Genomic DNA, 18,273 nt, shown 5'->3' with positions numbered 1-18,273 from the left:
TTGCATAGCCCTCCTCACACTACTTTTCACTTCGCGTAATTTTTGTTTGCCTCCAAGGCTTTGGCTATGTTTATGTTTGATGTGAAGTTCCCTTTGCTTCCGCAGCAGTTTTCTAACTCAGTTGTTGTACCACGGTGGCTCTTTTCCATCTCTTACGATCTTGCTTGGCACATACTCATCTAACGCATATTGCACAATGGTTTTGAACTTTGTCTATTGATCCTCAAAACTGTTTGTACTTGAGACAAAACTTTTGTGTTGAGCCGTCAGGTACTCTGTAATCTGACTTTGTCGCTTTTGCTAAACAGAAAAATCTTCCTACCTTTTTTTTGAAATCATCGATGCAGTAACCGCTTCACGATCGCTGATTCCCTGTTCTGCATTAACTGTTTCAAATAGTTCGGGTCTGTTTGTCACCAGAAGTGCTAATATGTTATGGCCACGAGTCGGTTCTCTCTTTTACTGCTCAAGGTAGTTTTCAGATAAAGCACTTAAAAAAATTTCACTGGCTTCCTTGTCCCTGCCACCCGTTATGAACTTTTGAGTCTCCTAGTCTATATCCGGCAAATTAAAATCTCCACCCAGAACTATAACATGATGGGGAAATCCACTCGAAATATTTTCCAAATTATCCTTCAGGTGCTCAGCCACAACAGCTGCTGAGCCAGGGGGCCTATAGAGACATCCAATTACCATGTCTGAGCCTGCTTTAACCGTGACCATCACCCAAATCATTTCACATTTCTGATCTCCGTCAATTTCCTTCGATACTATTGCACTTCTTATCGCTATAAACACCCCTCCCCCTTCACTGTCCAGCCTGTCTCTGCGGTATACATTCCAATCTGAGTTTAGGATTTCATTACTGTTTACTTCTGGTTTCAGCCAACTTTCTGTCCCTATGGGCGTTGTGACCGTTTATTAATGAGAGCAGTTCTGGGATCTTTCTATAGACGCTCCTGCAGTTTACTATTACCACATTAAAATTGTTATTCCCTGTTGCATTTTGCCTACTCCTACCTTGCCACGTCTCAGGTGGCGTCTTGTCGGGCCTAGGGAGGGAATTCTCTAACCTAAAAAAACCCCATGTGCACTCCACACGTACTCCGCTACCCTTGTAGCCGCTTCCAGCGTGTAGCGCACGCCTGACCTATTTAGGGGGACCCATCATTTCTCCACTCGATAGCGGAGGTCGAGAAATTTGCACCCCAGATCTCTGCAGAATCGTCTGAGCCTCTGGTTTAAGCCTTCCACTCGGCTCCAAACCAGAGGACCGCGATCGGTTCTGGGAACGATACTACAAATAGTTAGCTCTGATTCCACCCCGCGAGTGTGGCTTTCCGCCTTCACCAATTCCGCCAACCGTCTGTACGAACTGAGGATGACCTCTGAACCCAGACGGCATGTGTCATTGGTGCCGACATGAGCAACAATTTGCAGACGGGTGCACCCAGTGCTCTCTATCGCCGCCGGTAGGGCCTCCTCCACATCTCGGATGAGACCCCCGGCAAGCAGACAGAGTGAACACTGGCCTTCTTCCCCGACCTTTCCGCTATTTCCCTAAGGGGCTCCATCAGCCGCCTAACGTTGACGCTCCCAATAACTAATAAACCCCTCCCCCCGTGTGCCTGCTCGGACCTTGCTGAAGGAGCAGTCACATGTCCACTCACAGGCAGAGCGGGCGATGCCACACGGCCAGCCTCCACATTTACCGTCCGCCTCATGCGCCGCGAACGCCGCTGAACCCGCCACTCCCCTTGGGGAGAGGGAGGCCCAACCGCGCACGGTACCTGCGAAGATGTCTCGACAGCAGGGACAATGGGTAAAGCATGTAACACCTGGGGTGTACCATGCGACACACCAGACTCCCCACTGCCGCTACACTCCGAGGCAGTAGCCTGAAGACTGCTGACCGCGGCCATCAACACGTTCAGCTGTTCGCGAACAGTGGCCAGCTCCTCCTGCGTCCGTACACAGCAGTCACACATCCCATCCATCCTAAGAAATCAATTTACTGAAGAGAGTTAATCAACTTTTAACTAGACTGCTAATTCACTAAAGGCGGCTGATTATTGACCAAACTGTGATTGCTAGCCACTTCTTGTAGAAAAGCACTACCTGTCTCTGGACTGTATTGAAAACAAACACTAGCACTACTGGCACTATGGTTGACTAAAGGGACTCTGACTGTATTCAAAACAAACACGAAATCTATGGAACACTATTAATAGCACTTGACAATTATAGCTTCCTAAAAGCAAAAACACACGGAAGAAGAAGCGACAAGTAAGAAACATACAGTTAATACTTAAATTAAGGTAGCTCGCTGCACAGCTGACGTGAAGCAGACGGCGGTTAGGACGACACTGACACTACTGGCACTATGGCTGACTAAAGGGACTCTCTCTGACTGTATTCGAAACAAATACGAAATCTATGGAACCCTGTTAATAGCACTCGACAAATTAAAGCTTCCTAAAAGCAAAAACACACGGAAGAAGAAATGACAAGTAAGAAAAATACAGTTAATACTTAAATTAAGGTAGCTCGCTGCACAGCAGACGTGAAGCAGACGGCAGTTAGGGCGACAAACTTCGATTAGAGTGTGCGTGAAGCTTCGAGAATTTATTAGAAAGACAGAGTAAAATAACCGTGGGCTGAAAGTGAAGCATTAAGGACAGCCAAGTGAAACTATAGGAATACATGAGTAGTTACGGCACCATAACAATACGATACCATAATAAGACTATGAATTAAGAGTGAGCCGAGTGTAAAGCCACACTTGTATGTAAACTGAAGATCTGCTTCCGGTCAAGGAGAGGTTTTTGTGTAGATTATAAGCTTTTCAGTAGCATAATTGAATTAAAAATTCATTAATGTTAATTGCTTTTTTGCAACCGTTATACTGAATCTCTACTTGAGCTTCAAAGAAAGGAAAAGTTAGTGGTTGAATAATAAGTAAACACATCTTTCGTCTACAAGCATTAATCTCATGAAGGATTTTGAAAAGCGGAAGTTGGCAGGTCCTACAAGGAGAGACGTTTAGTCATAGGCAAGCAGTGGTAATAGTTCTTTGATACCATAATACCACTATACGATAGACATGGATTGTGCGATATTGTGTTTCATTTTTCTCCAAACTCGTTACGTTAAACTAGTGTCCTTGTCCGAGCTCACTTCTGTTCTTACATTTTCAGTTTGTAGTATTAATGTACAAGCCACTTGGAAGTGGAATTAACTTGATGCAATTAGCCTTGTCATGAACAACAAGGATCAGGGTTGCTAGAAGGATTTTCAGATTTTAATGTTACCCAAGAGGTCCATATACGCTGAAAGTGTAAATCAACTGAAAGTATTTGGTAAAACAGTAACACTTTAGTAAACTGACATGAGATGGACGAAGGAAAGAAGCAATTCAAATGGCTCTGAGCACTATGGGACTCAACATCGGAGGTCGTCAGTCTCCTAGAACTTATGACTACTTAAACCTAACTACCCTAAGGACATCACACACATCCATGAGCGAGGCAGGATTCGAACCTGCTACCATAGCGGTCGCGCGGTTCCAGGCTGAAGCGCCTAGAACCGCTCTGCCACACCATCCGGCTGAAAGAAGCAATTTTTGTGTGCCAACGAGGCAATGAGTGAATTGCAATTACGCTTTTACAGCATCATTAGACTGAACGAAGTAACTGCGAGTTTATAATCTTGTGCGTGGAGCCATCCCCTGGCAGGAACACAAAAATCCTGTGTCGGTCATGGGAAAACAGTTTGTCTTCTTGACGCGAGAGCGGCTGCCAACGGAGTAGGACCTGAGCTGCGGCGGAGCCAGTGACGTCACTCTCCGGCAGGCAGCGTTGTTGGCGATGTGGAATGCAAATCAGCTGATGAAATTTGCGTTTACTGCAGAATATTAAGGACTGTCTTATGGCTGCAAAGACGCTCAAGAGTGCTTGCGGGCTAACTAAAACGAAAACAACTGTGAAATGTGTGCTGTATGGAGACACAGGAGAAAGTAGAATGGAAAACAGTTAAAGTAGAAACGTTCATTATGGACCATTAATCTTTAATATCAACATTTCCTGAACATTAGTCCCGAATTTTACTTTTAATGAAAGCACGGACAAATGCCTCTATCTCGAGTACACAGAGTGTCGAAGAAATGCTGCGACAAACGTCGAAAGGCTGTAGGGGGTGTCTTGAGAAACAAATCCGGGATAGGAACTCGTGTCTGAGAACGTCGCTGCAGAGCGTCGAAGTAATATGCACCGGCGCCTGCCCCTAGAACACCTGTTCGGCAGCAAACGTGAGTTTATACGCTGACGGACGTGATGTTCGTTATTTACTGATCGCAAGTGAGTGGAACGATCACCAGTAGAGAACACGGAGCTAGTTGCTGCTTAGAGAGGCCTTGTCTCCTCTGACGTCCATGGTACAGGACGATTTCAGACACTGGTTTCCATCTGCAGTTATTGTTCCCCTGGAATCCTCTAAAATCTCCTATGTATGTCGGTATACAGGAGAAAAATTCCCTGCAGATGAAAGCCCGTGTCCGAAACCGTCATCTACCAAGACAACAGAGCATTGCTTTAAGGAAGAGAAGGCGTTTCTAAGCAGCAACTGTGGCAATCAGTCGCGATCACTTAACAACAAACATTGCGAGACGTACCGCCTATGATCTGTCAGCATACAAGTCACGTTTTGTGCTGAAGGGGTTGTCTAGTGGCAGGCGCAGACGCCTATAACTTCGACGCTCTGCAGCTATGTCAAATGACGTTTGTGGACTGGGCTCCTATTCTCGATTTATTCCCCCTGACATGCTCTGGAACACTTCAGAGTCTGTCACAACATTTCTGGGATACCCTGTCTAGTGGTAGGCGCAGGAGCCTATAACTTAGACGCTCTCTAGCGACGTCGGATGACGTTTCTGGATAGGGGTTCCTATTCTGGATTTATCCCCACTGACGCGCTCGGCAGCACCTAGCGGGTTTTGCAATTCTTACGTATAGAAGTTTCAAATATTATTCCTTATTGATTGCATTTCGTTAGATTGTTTCACATTCATGGCAGTCTCACACATGTCGGCGAGACAAGCACGCACTCTACTTCGCTGGACCCTTATGATGATCCTACTCGAGACATTCTTGGCTAAACCAAGCACCACTAACTTCTCCATTCGATATCCTCAGCTCTCTATTACTCATGACTGCTGATAATTCGTTTGTCTATTGAACCTATAATTCCGTAGTAATTTATGAACTCAAAACTCTGATGCAGTCATGAAACTGCTGATGTTACGTCAAGCCTATAAAAAATGTCAACTACATACTCTATAACATAATAATGAAAATATCTTCTCGATTCAGTGAACTATTATACTTTTCAAATGTATAGAAACTGTTGTAAGTAATGTGTAAGGATCTCAAAATATCAATGCTAATCCCTGAAATTATCTTGAAAAAACTTCAGTACATACATGCTGAAGAAAGTCACGAAGTTTTGCAACCAAACTACGTACTATAAAGCAAATGACTCATGAGGTTACAGGTCTCTTTCGTGGTTCTGCCAGGTATTCCGCGAAACAGCGCCTGCATGGGGAGGTACATGTAATAAATATATTTAACCCCCATTAAAAAGCAACCACCCACGTTTATGGCCAAAAAACAATACTGAGTGATGTATCCACTACAATTAAAATCAACAAGCAAAATTCAATATTCACCAGCAATAAGTATACCGATAAATTACATACGGTAGGAAGACCCTCCAATAGTAGCTGGGAGCCAGTAAGATTAGTCCTCTTTCCGAGCGGCTACCGGAGAGTTACAGCTATACAGCGAGAATCTCTGTCTCGCGAGCTGCTCTGTTGCCGTACTCTACGGCTATGCAGTCTCATTCACTGAGCAACTGAATTATTCATTCCAGTGTCGATGTTATTTTCTTGTCGCAGTAGAGCTGCGAATGTGTATCTGTAAATCTGTTATTGCCATTTACAAATAAATAGGTCAGATGACGTAATACAGTGAAGTGCTTCGGTAGTAGACGGTGAGAGGAGGGAATTATTTACTGCATTTATAATGCACGGCAGAAGTGTATATTTCCTCAAAAGAACTGTGCAAAGAATTGTAAATGAAATTATCAGAACTGTGGAAAAGTAAAGAGAATTTGGTTTTCGTGTCGCCTGGAAGGCATCGAAAGCGCAAAAGAACTATAAAACAAATGGATTATTTTGAAAAGATGTTTTATAGTGCCCCGTGTTTGAAATTATGTAATGGTGAACCTCCGACGCCTCAAAAGTTTCTCTCACAAATAAGCATGCGAAAAATGGCTTCAGAGGTAGCGCTTCAGCAGTTTATGTAATGATGAAAAAGAAAGATTGTAATGGAAAGAAATGACACATCTATAGCACAGCCAACGTTCCTTACAAAGATGCACGTTATAAGACATGAACGTTGTTGAACAGTGTATTATCTTGATGAACCTCGGGTGAATCAGAACCGTTTCATGAAATGTTATTGGAAAATGAGTGATGGTACTGAGGGTTTTAAAGTTCCATTAGGAGAAGATAGTAGGATAATTATCCTGCAATCTGTCTCTTCCTTTAGTTTTGTGCCTCAGAGCAAACTTGTTTTTAGGTGTAAGAGAAACAGCAGTGACTGCCATTCGGAAATGAAGGCTGTCACTCTCAAGAACTGGTTCACTGAACAGTTCTTGCCATAATTTGATCCGAAGTCCGTCATTCTAATGGACAAGGCCAGCAATCATTCAGCAGTAAGAGAGGAAACGCCAAACGCAAGCCCACCGCTGTGACCAAGTGGTTCTAGGCGATTCAGTCCCGAACCGCGCTGCTGCTGCGGTCAAAGTTTTTAACCCTGCCTCGGGCATGGATGTGTGTGATATCCTTAGGTTAGTTAGGTTTAAGCAGTTCTAAGTCTAGAGATACTAAAAGGTATCAGATAGATTATGTAATGGTAAGACAGAGATTTAGGAACCAGGTTTTAAATTGTAAGACATTTCCAGGGGCAGATGTGGACTCTGACCACAATCTATTGGTTATGAACTGTAGATTAAAACTGAAGAAACTTCAAAAAGGTGGGAATTTAAGAAGATGGGACCTGGATAAACTGAAAGAACCAGAAGTTGTACAGAGTTTCAGGGAGAGCATAAGGGAACAATTGACAGGAATGGGGGAAAGAAATACAGTAGAAGACGAATGGGTAGCTTTGAAGGATGAAGTAGTGAAGGCAGCAGAGGATCAAGTAGGTAAAAAGACGAGGGCTAGTAGAAATCCTTGGGTAACAGAAGAAATATTGAATTTAATTGATGAAAGGAGAAAATATAAAAATGCAGTAAATGAAGCATGCAAAAAGGAATACAAACGTCTCAAAAATGAGATCGACAGGAAGTGCAAAATGGCTAAGCAGGAATGGCTAGGGGACAAATGTAAGGATGTAGAGGCTTATCTCACTAGGGGTAAGATAGATACTGCACACAGGAAAATTAAAGAGTCCTTTGTAAAAAAAAAAAAAAAAAAAAAAAAAAAAGGAACCACTTGTATGAATATCAAGAGCTCAGATGGAAACCCAGTTCTAAGCAAAGAAGGGAAAGCAGAAAGGTGGAAGGAGTATATAGAGGGTCTATACAAGGGCGATGTACGTGAGGACAATATTATGGAAATGGAAGAGGATGTAGATGAAGATGAAATGGCAGATACAATACGGCGTGAAGAGTTTGACAGAGCACTGAATGACCTGAGTCGAAGCAAGTCTCCCGGAGAAGACAACATTCCATTGGAACTACTAACGTCCTTCGGAGAGCCAGTCCTGACAAAACTCTACCATCTGGTGCGCAAAATGTATGAAACAGGCGAAATACCCTCAGACTTCAAGAATAATATAATACTTCCAATACCAAAGAAAGCAGGTGTTGACAGATGTGAAAATTACCGAACAATCAGTTTAATAAGCCACAGCTGCAAAATACTAACAAGAATTCTTTACAGACGAATGATAACACGAATTCTTTACAGACGAATGGAAAAACTAGTAGAAGGCGACCTCGGGGAAGATCAGTTTGGATTCCGTAGAAATACTGGAACACGTGAGGCAATACTGACCTTACGATTTATCTTGGAAGAAGGACTGAAGAAAGGCAAACCTACGTTTCTAGCATTTGTAGACTTAGAGAAAGCTTTTGACAATGTTGACTGGAACACTCTCTTTCAAATTCTAAAGGTAGCAGGGGTGAAATACAGGGAGCTTAAGGCTATTTACAATTTGTACAGAAACCAGTTGGCAGTCGAGCGGCATCAAAGGGAAGCAGTGGTTGGGAAGGGAGTGAGACTGGGTTGTAGCCTCTCCCCGATGTTATTCAATCTGTATATTGAGCAAGCAGTAAAGGAAACAAAAGAAAAATTTGGAGTAGGTATTAAAATCCATGGAGAAGATATAAAAAATTTGAGGTTCGCTTATGACATGGTAATTCTATCACAGACAGCAAAGGACTTGGAAGAGCAGTTGAATGGAATGGATAGTGTCTTGAAATGAGGATATAAGATGAACATAAACAAAAGCAAAACGAGGATAATGGAATGTGGTTGAATTAAGTCGGATGATGCTGAGGGAACTAGATTAGGAAATGAGACACTTAAAGTAGTAAAGGAGTTTTGCTATTTGGGGAGCAAAATAACTGATGATGGTCGAAGTAGAGAGGATATAAAATGTAGACTGGCTATGGCAAGGAAAGCGTTTCTGAAGAAGAGAAATTTGTTAACATAGAGTATAGATTTAAGTGTCAGGAAGTCATTTCTGAAAGTATTTGTATGGAGCGTGGCCATGTATGGAAGTGAAACATGGACGGCCGGCCGCGGTGGTCTAGCGGTTCTAGGCGCTCAGTCCGGAGCCTCGCGACTGCTACGGTCGTTCTACGTTCTAGGGGACTGATGACCACAGATGTTAAGTCCCATAGTGCTCAGAGCCATTTGAATCATTTTTGAAACATGGACGATAAATAGTTTAGACAAGAAGAGAAAAGAAGCTTTCGAATGTGGTGCTACAGAAGAATGCTGAAGATTATAGGGGTAGATCACATAACTGATGAGGAAGTATTGAATAGGATTGGGGAGAAGAGACGTTTGTGGCACAACTTGACCAGAAGAAGGGATCGGTTGGTAGGACATGTTCTGAGACATCGATGGATCACCAATTTAGTACTGGAGGGCAGCGTAGAGAGTAAAAATCGTAGAGGGAGACCAAGAGATGAATACACTAAGCAGATTCAGAAGGATGTAGGTTGCAGTAGGTACTGGGAGATGAAGAAGCTTGCACAGGATAGAGTAGCATGGAGAGCTGCACCAAACCAGTCTCAGGACTAAAGACCACAACAACAACAACAAGTCTAGAGGACTGATGACCTCAGATGTTAAGTCCCATAGTGCTAAGAGCCATTTGAACCAAACGCAAACACCAGGAAAGCGGATGTTGTGCTCGAGCTTAACAGTAAAAATATTCCGCACAGTATAAACGAGAGTCGTGCCGAACCCCTGTAGCTCGTTTATTTATGCGAGTCACTCTAACATACGCACAAACTTGACTTTCTTGCACCACCATGTAATGAATTAACTAATGTTCAAAGTAGTAATTTGGTAATAGTGCAAAGGGAAATGGAGCGGGCTGCAAATAATGGTGTATGCAGTGAAACAATTAGTGAACAGGGAAGCATTATCGATCGATCGGTCGGCAACAGCTCGCCTCAGGATTCCGAAATGACAGGACACAATCTTGCAAATACTGTATATTCAGATTCTGCGTCCTCACCGTTTTCTCAAATAAATCAAGACACATTTTCTGCTTTTCAAAATGCAAATATTGCCGGTTCAAATGCACTGCCGAATAGCGCTGAGGAACATGTTTCAACACCAGTGCACTGTTATTACAGTTAATGCAACAAATGGGACAAAGGCTACAAAAGTTAGACACAACGCTTGAACAAAATCAGAAACAAATGGTACAAAATCTTCAAAAGTTAGACACAATGGAACAAAACCAGAGACAAACACAGCAAAATCTTCAAAAGTTAGACACAACACTTGAACAAAATCAGAAACAAATGGAACAAAATCTTCAAAAGTTAGACACAATGGAACAAAATCTTCGGAAATTAGACACCACGCTTGAACAAACACGTGAATATTTAACTAATGAGTTACATAACATTGAATCGAAATATCAAAAAGTCTGTAACGACGTAAAAACACAAATTTGTGAGCATTTTCAACCTATTTTTTCTCGGCATGAAAATGCATTACAGAATCACGAAGCAGCCATAAAAGAACTGCAAACTATTGTTCATGAAAATCATGAGACCTTGCAAGCTAAAATTGACTCTGTTGCATCTACCAATTCGGTTACGCAACTTGCAAGAACTCAGGAAAACTTAAAGGACACAGTAGATACGATTTCAACACAAATGCACACTCTGAAACTTGGTTCAGAAAAACACACAGAGGAAATAATTTCACTATCTGATAAAGTAGCCGAACTTTCAGATCAGTTCACTAACTTATCTACAAAGGTAGATGATGATCTGAATGACACAAAACCTGTAGCCTTCACTGACACTGAAACTTATCTACAAAGGTAGATGATGATCTGAATGACACAAAACCTGTAGCCTTCATTGACACTTAAGAGTATGAACAAATTTAAAAATTCAAACTGAATCAAAATCAAATCAACACACAGTACAAAAGAGAAATGCGGGAAGTACAAGATCAGTTGGCTCAAGTAATACAAGAATTACATATTTCAGAGGACACTCGCGCCCCAGTACGGGAAGAGGGACATAGAAATACCGGACAACCACAAAATAATAACACAGGACATTTCGGAAATCATGAAAGAAATTGGCAACACTGAATTTTGAGATGGAACAGCCGAAACGATGTAACAATGACCGACATGCGACTCGCCGACTTGATGATTTTGACTATAAACTGTTCATTACTACACGTAAATTCAAAACATTTAAGAATTCTGGCAACGACATTCATCCACAAGCGTGGCTTCATCAATTCTCTAATTGTTTTCCTCCCAACTGGTCATTAGAGCACAGATTAGAATTTGTGTGTGGCTACTTGGAGAATGAACCAGCTGTAAGAATGCGATCGGTCATTCACGATTGTCACAGTGAAGGAGAATTTTATCATGCCTTCCTCTCAGCATATTGGTCTCAAGCTACACAAGATCGAGTAAAACATAGCATAATTATGATGAAACATTTCGAACAATCTGAATTTTCCAGTCTTGTGAAATATTTTGAAGACAGGTTACATAAGAATCGGTATCTTTCAAACCCATACAGCTCCTCAGAACTCATCTGTATTTGCTTAATCAAATTGCCTGAACATTTACGACATATTATTTTGGCAGGACGTTGCAAAGTGGACATTGAAGCTTTTCAGGGACTGTTACAAGAATTGGAAATTGACACTGACAATCGCGGAACGCGAAAACAGGAGCACAACAATTACAGGTCACACCTGTCACAATTCCGCGATGACAGAAATAATACACGACATGGCTATTCGTACAACGTAAATCGTGACCAAAACAGACACCACCCGTATGACAACCGTTGGCAGCGTAGTAATAATTACAGGGAAAGATCACCTCTCAGCGATAATGACTATCACAGAGACAATCAGAGAAACAGACAATATGGGAACCAAAATAATTATTATCAAGGGAGACAGAATAACCTTAGACGCAACGGTCCAGCGCGCAGTTACGATTCAGGAAGAAATTTACCACCACGTGACCGACATGAAAGAAACTATGAAATCTACCGACATGACGACAGACGATATGATCGTAACGACAGACCTGAATTGCATCAGAACTGGCGGGATTCAAACAGGGCGGGGCCCTCTGGACAAGGTGAATTTGTAGAAGTTAGGTCTCCAAATCCCAATAACGACGCTCGCCAACAATGACACAATAGGCAATGACTCATACCGCTGGCAGCCACAAAACGTACGCATGAAACTGACGACGCAGCTGCCGTAGCTAGTAATTACGTGAAAATGGAAGACATTAGAGACATCTTACTCCAGGAAAAAGGCGTAACACATAACAGCATTGCATATCCCGTGATTCACATTACTGTAAATGACGTAAAATTTACGGCAGTACTTGACTCAGGCAGTCCCATTTCAGTAATTAGTTAAACATCTTTTAGCAAATGCAACAAATCGAACGATTGCCCCACACTTCCGTTACGCAAGATTAAATTACAAGGTGCAGTCATTGGATAAAGTGTAGATGTACGCCAACAAACCAACTTAGAATTCTGTTGTCAAAGCCACAGCTTCTCTATGAACTTTCTTATTGTTCCATTATTGTCGACGGAAATTATACTGGGAGTAGACTTTTTGAATGAATACAAAGCAATCTTAAACTTTCACGATGCTGAAATAAGTTTAGAGAAAGAAGGTAAGTCAAAAGCTTTGAAATTTGAAGATTGGGTCTCAAACCATGACCAGGAAATTAATCGGCTTTACCTTCTGTTAGACAACAGTTCGGAACTTTCTACGGAACTAGACACTAACAATCACTCTGCAAGTACCGACAGGGATGATATCGACGGCATATTTGAAACTAATGAGTTAATTCAAAATAAAATTCAAACAATTGATAATTGTAATGACACTGATAGGCAGGACCTTTTTGAGATTTTACAAGCACATTCCACAGTTTTTACTCACAAAACAGGAACAATCAAGGGATTTCAGTACCAATTTCGTGTTCGTGAGCATACTAAATTTTGTGTTAGACCATACGTAATTCCAGCACATTATAGGGACCGTGTTAGAACAGAAATACAATCTATGCTTGACGAAGGCATTATTGAGCCTGCAGTAAGCTCATACAACAATCCTTTACATGTTGTTGAGAAGAAAAATGGATCGATCAGGCTTGTCTTAGATTCGAGACAAATCAATACTATCATTATTCCTGAAACAGACAGGCCGCAAACGTTGGAAGAACTTCTTCAAAATTTTAATGATGTGAAAATTTTGTTTTCCATTGATTTCAGATCCAGCTTTTATCGGTACGAACTTCATCCAGAATGTAGAAAATACCCAGCTTTCCTTTGTTTCGGCGTTTGTTACCAGTTTAGGAAACTTCCTTTTGGTTTGAACATTTCTTCGGCAGCATTCATTAGCGGGCTAAATTCCATATTACCTGAGTTCTTAAAACGTCACATCACCTTATATGTGGACGATATTCTGATAACAGAAGCCTCATGGGAACAACATAATCGCATCCTCAACAGCGTGTTACATATTTTTGCAGAATTTGGAATTACAGTTAACGTGAAAAAGTCTGAATTCGGTAGGACAAAGGTGAAGTTTTTGGGACATATTATTTCTTCTGAAGGCATTCAGCCAGATCCTGAAAAGTTAGAAGCAATCAGAGCCATTCCAGTTCCATCCACAAAAAATAATTCCGCAGTTTTCTAGGTCTCGTAAATTTTTACCGTCGTTTTCTGAATATGCAAATTTTAGTTACAACAAAACTTAGTTCTCTCACTGGAAAAAAATACTATTTGGAACTGGGACGAACAAGCACAGTTGGAATTCAATTCTTTGAAAGAATCGCTACTTAACGCGCCAGTACTAGCTCATCCAGATCTGTCACAAGATTTTTGCCTTAGCACGGATTCTTCTATAGTCGGTCTTGGTGCCCATTTATTTCAAGAAGCCACAGAAAATGACATTACTGTTCAGAAAACCATTGACTTTGCTAGCCGAGTGCTAACAAAATCTGAAAAAAATTATTCCGTTACTGAATTAGAAGCTTTAGCTATCGTATGGGCATTTAACACATTCCGTTTCTTTCTTTATGGTAAGCACGTAAATGTATACAGTGATCATCGTGCATTACAATTTATTATGTCTTCAAAATTAAACCATGACAGGTTAAAACGTTGGGCATTGTTTCTGCAAGAATTCCACTTCACAATAGTCTACATTCCCGGCAAGGAGAACATTGTTGCAGACGCACTGTCACGCGCACCGGCTGGACTCGAGAAAAGTAACACAGAAAGCAACATCGATAAAAATTTCAGTATTCTTTACATTCAGAAAGTCGCCTTTGAAAACTTCATCACCACATCTTTAAAGGACATTGCTCATGAACAAGATAAAGATCCGATTTGGAAAGACATCAAAAGTAAATGGCATGAAAAGATACACACACACAGATTCGGCATTATTATCTGGTTAGGAACAACATACTGTTCAAACACTGCACTGTTGATGACAAGCTATGGGTACTTTGCATTCCAGACGATTTCGTTAATTAGCTCATTTGGTACATTCATTTCAGCTATGCACATTTTGGTCCACGAAAAAGTTATCATATTCTTCGGACGACTTGTTATTTTAACAATATGGAAAAAAGAATTCGAAGAGTCTTGTCTATTTGCAAACTTTGTCAAAAGGCGAAACCATCTACTGTCTCGCATCGTGGTCCATTGTTTCCTATCATTCCTTCTAAATTAAAAGAATTTGCTGCTGTTGATCTCTTGGGTCCGCTTGTCAGAACATCTAATGGATTTTTATATGTTCTAGTCGCTGTTGAACTTACTTCAAAATTTGTTTCTTTCACTCCGTTACGTCAAGCCACTGGACGTTCTGTATCCAACGCCTTTGTTAAAAATTTCTTACGTGAAGTTGGACACGTTGGTAAAGTCATTTCAGATAACGGACCGCAATTCAGATCTGCTGTTTGGTCACGCATGCTTCGTAACCATAAAATCAAATCTGTTTTTATTTCATTGTACTCACCACATTGTAATCCGTCTGAACGGATTATGAAAGAAATCAATAAGCTTTGCAGACTTTATTGTCACAGAAAGCATCAGCATTGGGACAGATATTTACACTTATTTCAAAACGTGCTGAATGAAATGCCTCATGACTCCACTGTTTTATCACCTGTTCTTGTACTGAAGAATAAAGAACCACCGAACAGAATCAGAGAGCTTGTACCTTTTGCGAATACACGTAAACTTCGACACAAAGACATAACTGATTTGGCTATTAAAAATATAAATTCTGCTGCAGACAAAAGGAGAAAATTACACGGTAAAGCAAATGCAAAGAAATTATATATTGGTCAGAAAGTTCTCAGTAAAGCTCATTCATTGTCACATAAGAAGAAACACTTGAGTCACAAATTCTTTCTATTTTACAATGGACCTTGCAGAATCCGACGTATACCACATGATAATTACGTTGAAGTTGAAACTCTGCGTACTAGAAACAGTAAAGGTTTACACCACATTTCACATGTAAAACCGTTTATTGAAATATAATCTGCTTTTTAACTTTGTCTTTGTATAAAACATTTCACTTCACATTTCTAGTATGCTTTGTCACACTGAGAAACTGTTAACATGCAACAATGTTTTGAAGTTAACTATCCAGTCTAGAACCTAGGGAACATATTTAAACAGAAACTATGAATGCATTGTTATAGTGAACAGACGACATATTGTTGTTATTTGTACATTCTTGCTTGTTAGTTGCACGATTACGTAACGACTATAAGGCTTACATACTTAGAACATATACTGTTAATGCGATTTTAATGCAACATTTTGGTTTAGTTGAAAAGACATTCTTTATTTGAAGTACTTTCTGTGAGAATAAAGATGACTTAGCAATTGGTTTCTTTGATAGCTTCACGATTATATCACGACGCTACAAATGTGTGACACAATTTACATTGTGCTTTTGTTGTGTCGTAAATATTTCGGTTCTGTTTTATATCTGCACAGTTTCTCTGAATTATTCTGGAAAGTAAAACATGTTTTACTAGTAACTTTGTGGTATAGCTACAATGAGACAGCCTTTTCTGTAGCACAACAATACGTTACAGTACAGTACTTACTTCCTCACGGCAATAAGCGTAGTAACTACGATATCTATACGCAAAGCATTTCACTTTAGTTTATCATGAGGTAAGTACATTGACTTCTGCAGAACTTAGCTTTCGGAGGATGATAACTAAGACACTTCCACAGAGATTATCTTACAACACGACGCACAGTTTAGCGCTACAGTACGCGTACTTGAGTGATTAATTTTGTACTTAAAACATTTATTTTTAAAGATATTTGAAGTACGATGATACAAAGGTTTTCCGTGATACATTTCATTCCATTGCTGTAATCTGCAACACCTGAGGATATAATTACATTAATCCCAGGGGGGTACACTCTTACTTTGTGTACCATGTGTATGGCAAGCACAAGGAGCCCTAGCTAATATGGTATTTGCTTATACAACTTTACACATCGGTACCATATTTCTCTACCACAGAATTACACAGCTATCTGATTATTTGACAGAGAAACAAACATCTTTTTACTACGTCAGTGACACATGTTTAAGCAATTACACAGGTGGATAACTTCACACTTATGAAATTCTATTTTGTCTGTACTTTGTGAAATGTTCATATTTTTTCGGAACCATTGTGATCCTATGAGAGGTCTGAATGATGTATTTGTTATGGGATCTTGATTTTTAAAGTACGTTTGAGGCAGATGACACTTTTGACATGAGTAGAGAATTTTTTGGGGGGGTTTTGAAATTATTGGAGGAAGCTACGACGATTTTGAGAGTTGACTGAGGTGTTATGATGTTATTATTACGATGACTATGTGTATTATGCTGCTGAGGTATGTTTATGATCAATAAGCTGATGCTGTGTGAGGAATTTGATATGCTACTTATTTGTTATGATGAAATATTGAAGAAGTGTCGACGAATATGTATATGTGTAATAAGGTAAGGAATAATGAGCAGTGGTTAGGGACTCTGGTTTGTGAAAAAGGTGGTTGGAAACCAAGAATCGTACTTTAAGAGATGAAATGTATGTAAATGCGTGAATGGCGACGGAACTTTTTTGGACACTGTTATATCAATAGGATTTTGTTTCTACAGATTTGTAACGCAAATGCTTGACCTGTGAAATTTTTTATGTGAGACTGCCACTGTAACGGAAACTGGTGTCGTAAATATTTCGATAAGAAAGTTAAGTGACCACCTGCACGTAATGCGTCCTGGGCACCCAGATGCGCGACAGCCATCTGGAAACAAGCCATTAGTGTGTGCCTTTCAGAGGCACAAGAAAAAAAAGTGCCATTATCCTCGCTATTGACATTTCTTTGTAGAAAGCGACGCAAATACGACACGCTCAAACTTGAAAACATATTATTACACTTTGGAGTTCTTAATTTATGATAGTTAATTAAATGAAATTGTGAGAAACATTTCATGTCTATTGTCTTGCTAGTTGGAAGATTGTTTACTGCATTATGAAATGACTTATGGCTAGTGAATGGCGTTTCACGCCTTGCTTTGCCTATTTTGTTTAATATCTAGTTTCTAGCTGCACTGCAGCATTGGTTACAATAAAATTTAATGGATGTACTAATATAGATGTTTTATGCCTACAGATCCAGTAAATAATAACTTTATGATGTACTTAAAAAAACGAAGGAGCACAAAAAGACTTCCTTTCACAGGAACTGCATACACAATTTTCTTTTCAAGTACTTGGTAATTTTTGCGGTAGAATAACTTCTTGTGGTGCACCCCTTTAATGACATAGATATTAATGTGTGAATAGACATTTCCCTTTTCTGCATTGTTGTCTTTACTGTAGTATTTTTTCTGCTTGAGCTTTGTCATGTTTAGTTATAAGCTATTGCATTTGCTGCTGCTGTGTGCCAGGCATAATGTTACTGAATTTGACTTTTTATTACTCTGTTAAGCCAGTTTTAACACGGATTTATTTTTCTTGTTTGCTGCGCATTGCCTTATATGAGTTTTAATATTGCTGCTTGCTTTGACAACTTCCATTTTCTTCATTGTTGTTTGTATTAATTGTTTTGTGCTGCTGCATTGCCTCGTCCCTTAGTTTAGCATCTGAGCTCTGTAGCTTTAAGTTAGCTTAAGATGGGGTAGGCTATAAAAGAGAACGAGTTGTGGTGAATTGGAAGAAATGCATTGAGAAGCTATAAGAAATGATTTGGCCAAAAAAGTAGTGTACAGTGGAGAAAAACTATTTTTGAAAGAGGATGTGAACAAAATACAGAAAGCATGCTTGGATAGGATATTTTTGGTGGAAACAAATGTTGAGATATGACAAAAGATCTACATAATGAGGTTTAGGGTTGGACTGCAGTACCAAATGT

The sequence above is a fragment of the Schistocerca gregaria genome, chromosome 7 (genome assembly GCF_023897955.1).
Source record: "Schistocerca gregaria isolate iqSchGreg1 chromosome 7, iqSchGreg1.2, whole genome shotgun sequence".
NCBI lineage: Eukaryota > Metazoa > Arthropoda > Insecta > Orthoptera > Acrididae > Schistocerca > Schistocerca gregaria.
The sequence above is the reverse complement of the archived record's forward strand: the minus strand, read 5'-3'. Positions refer to the sequence as shown.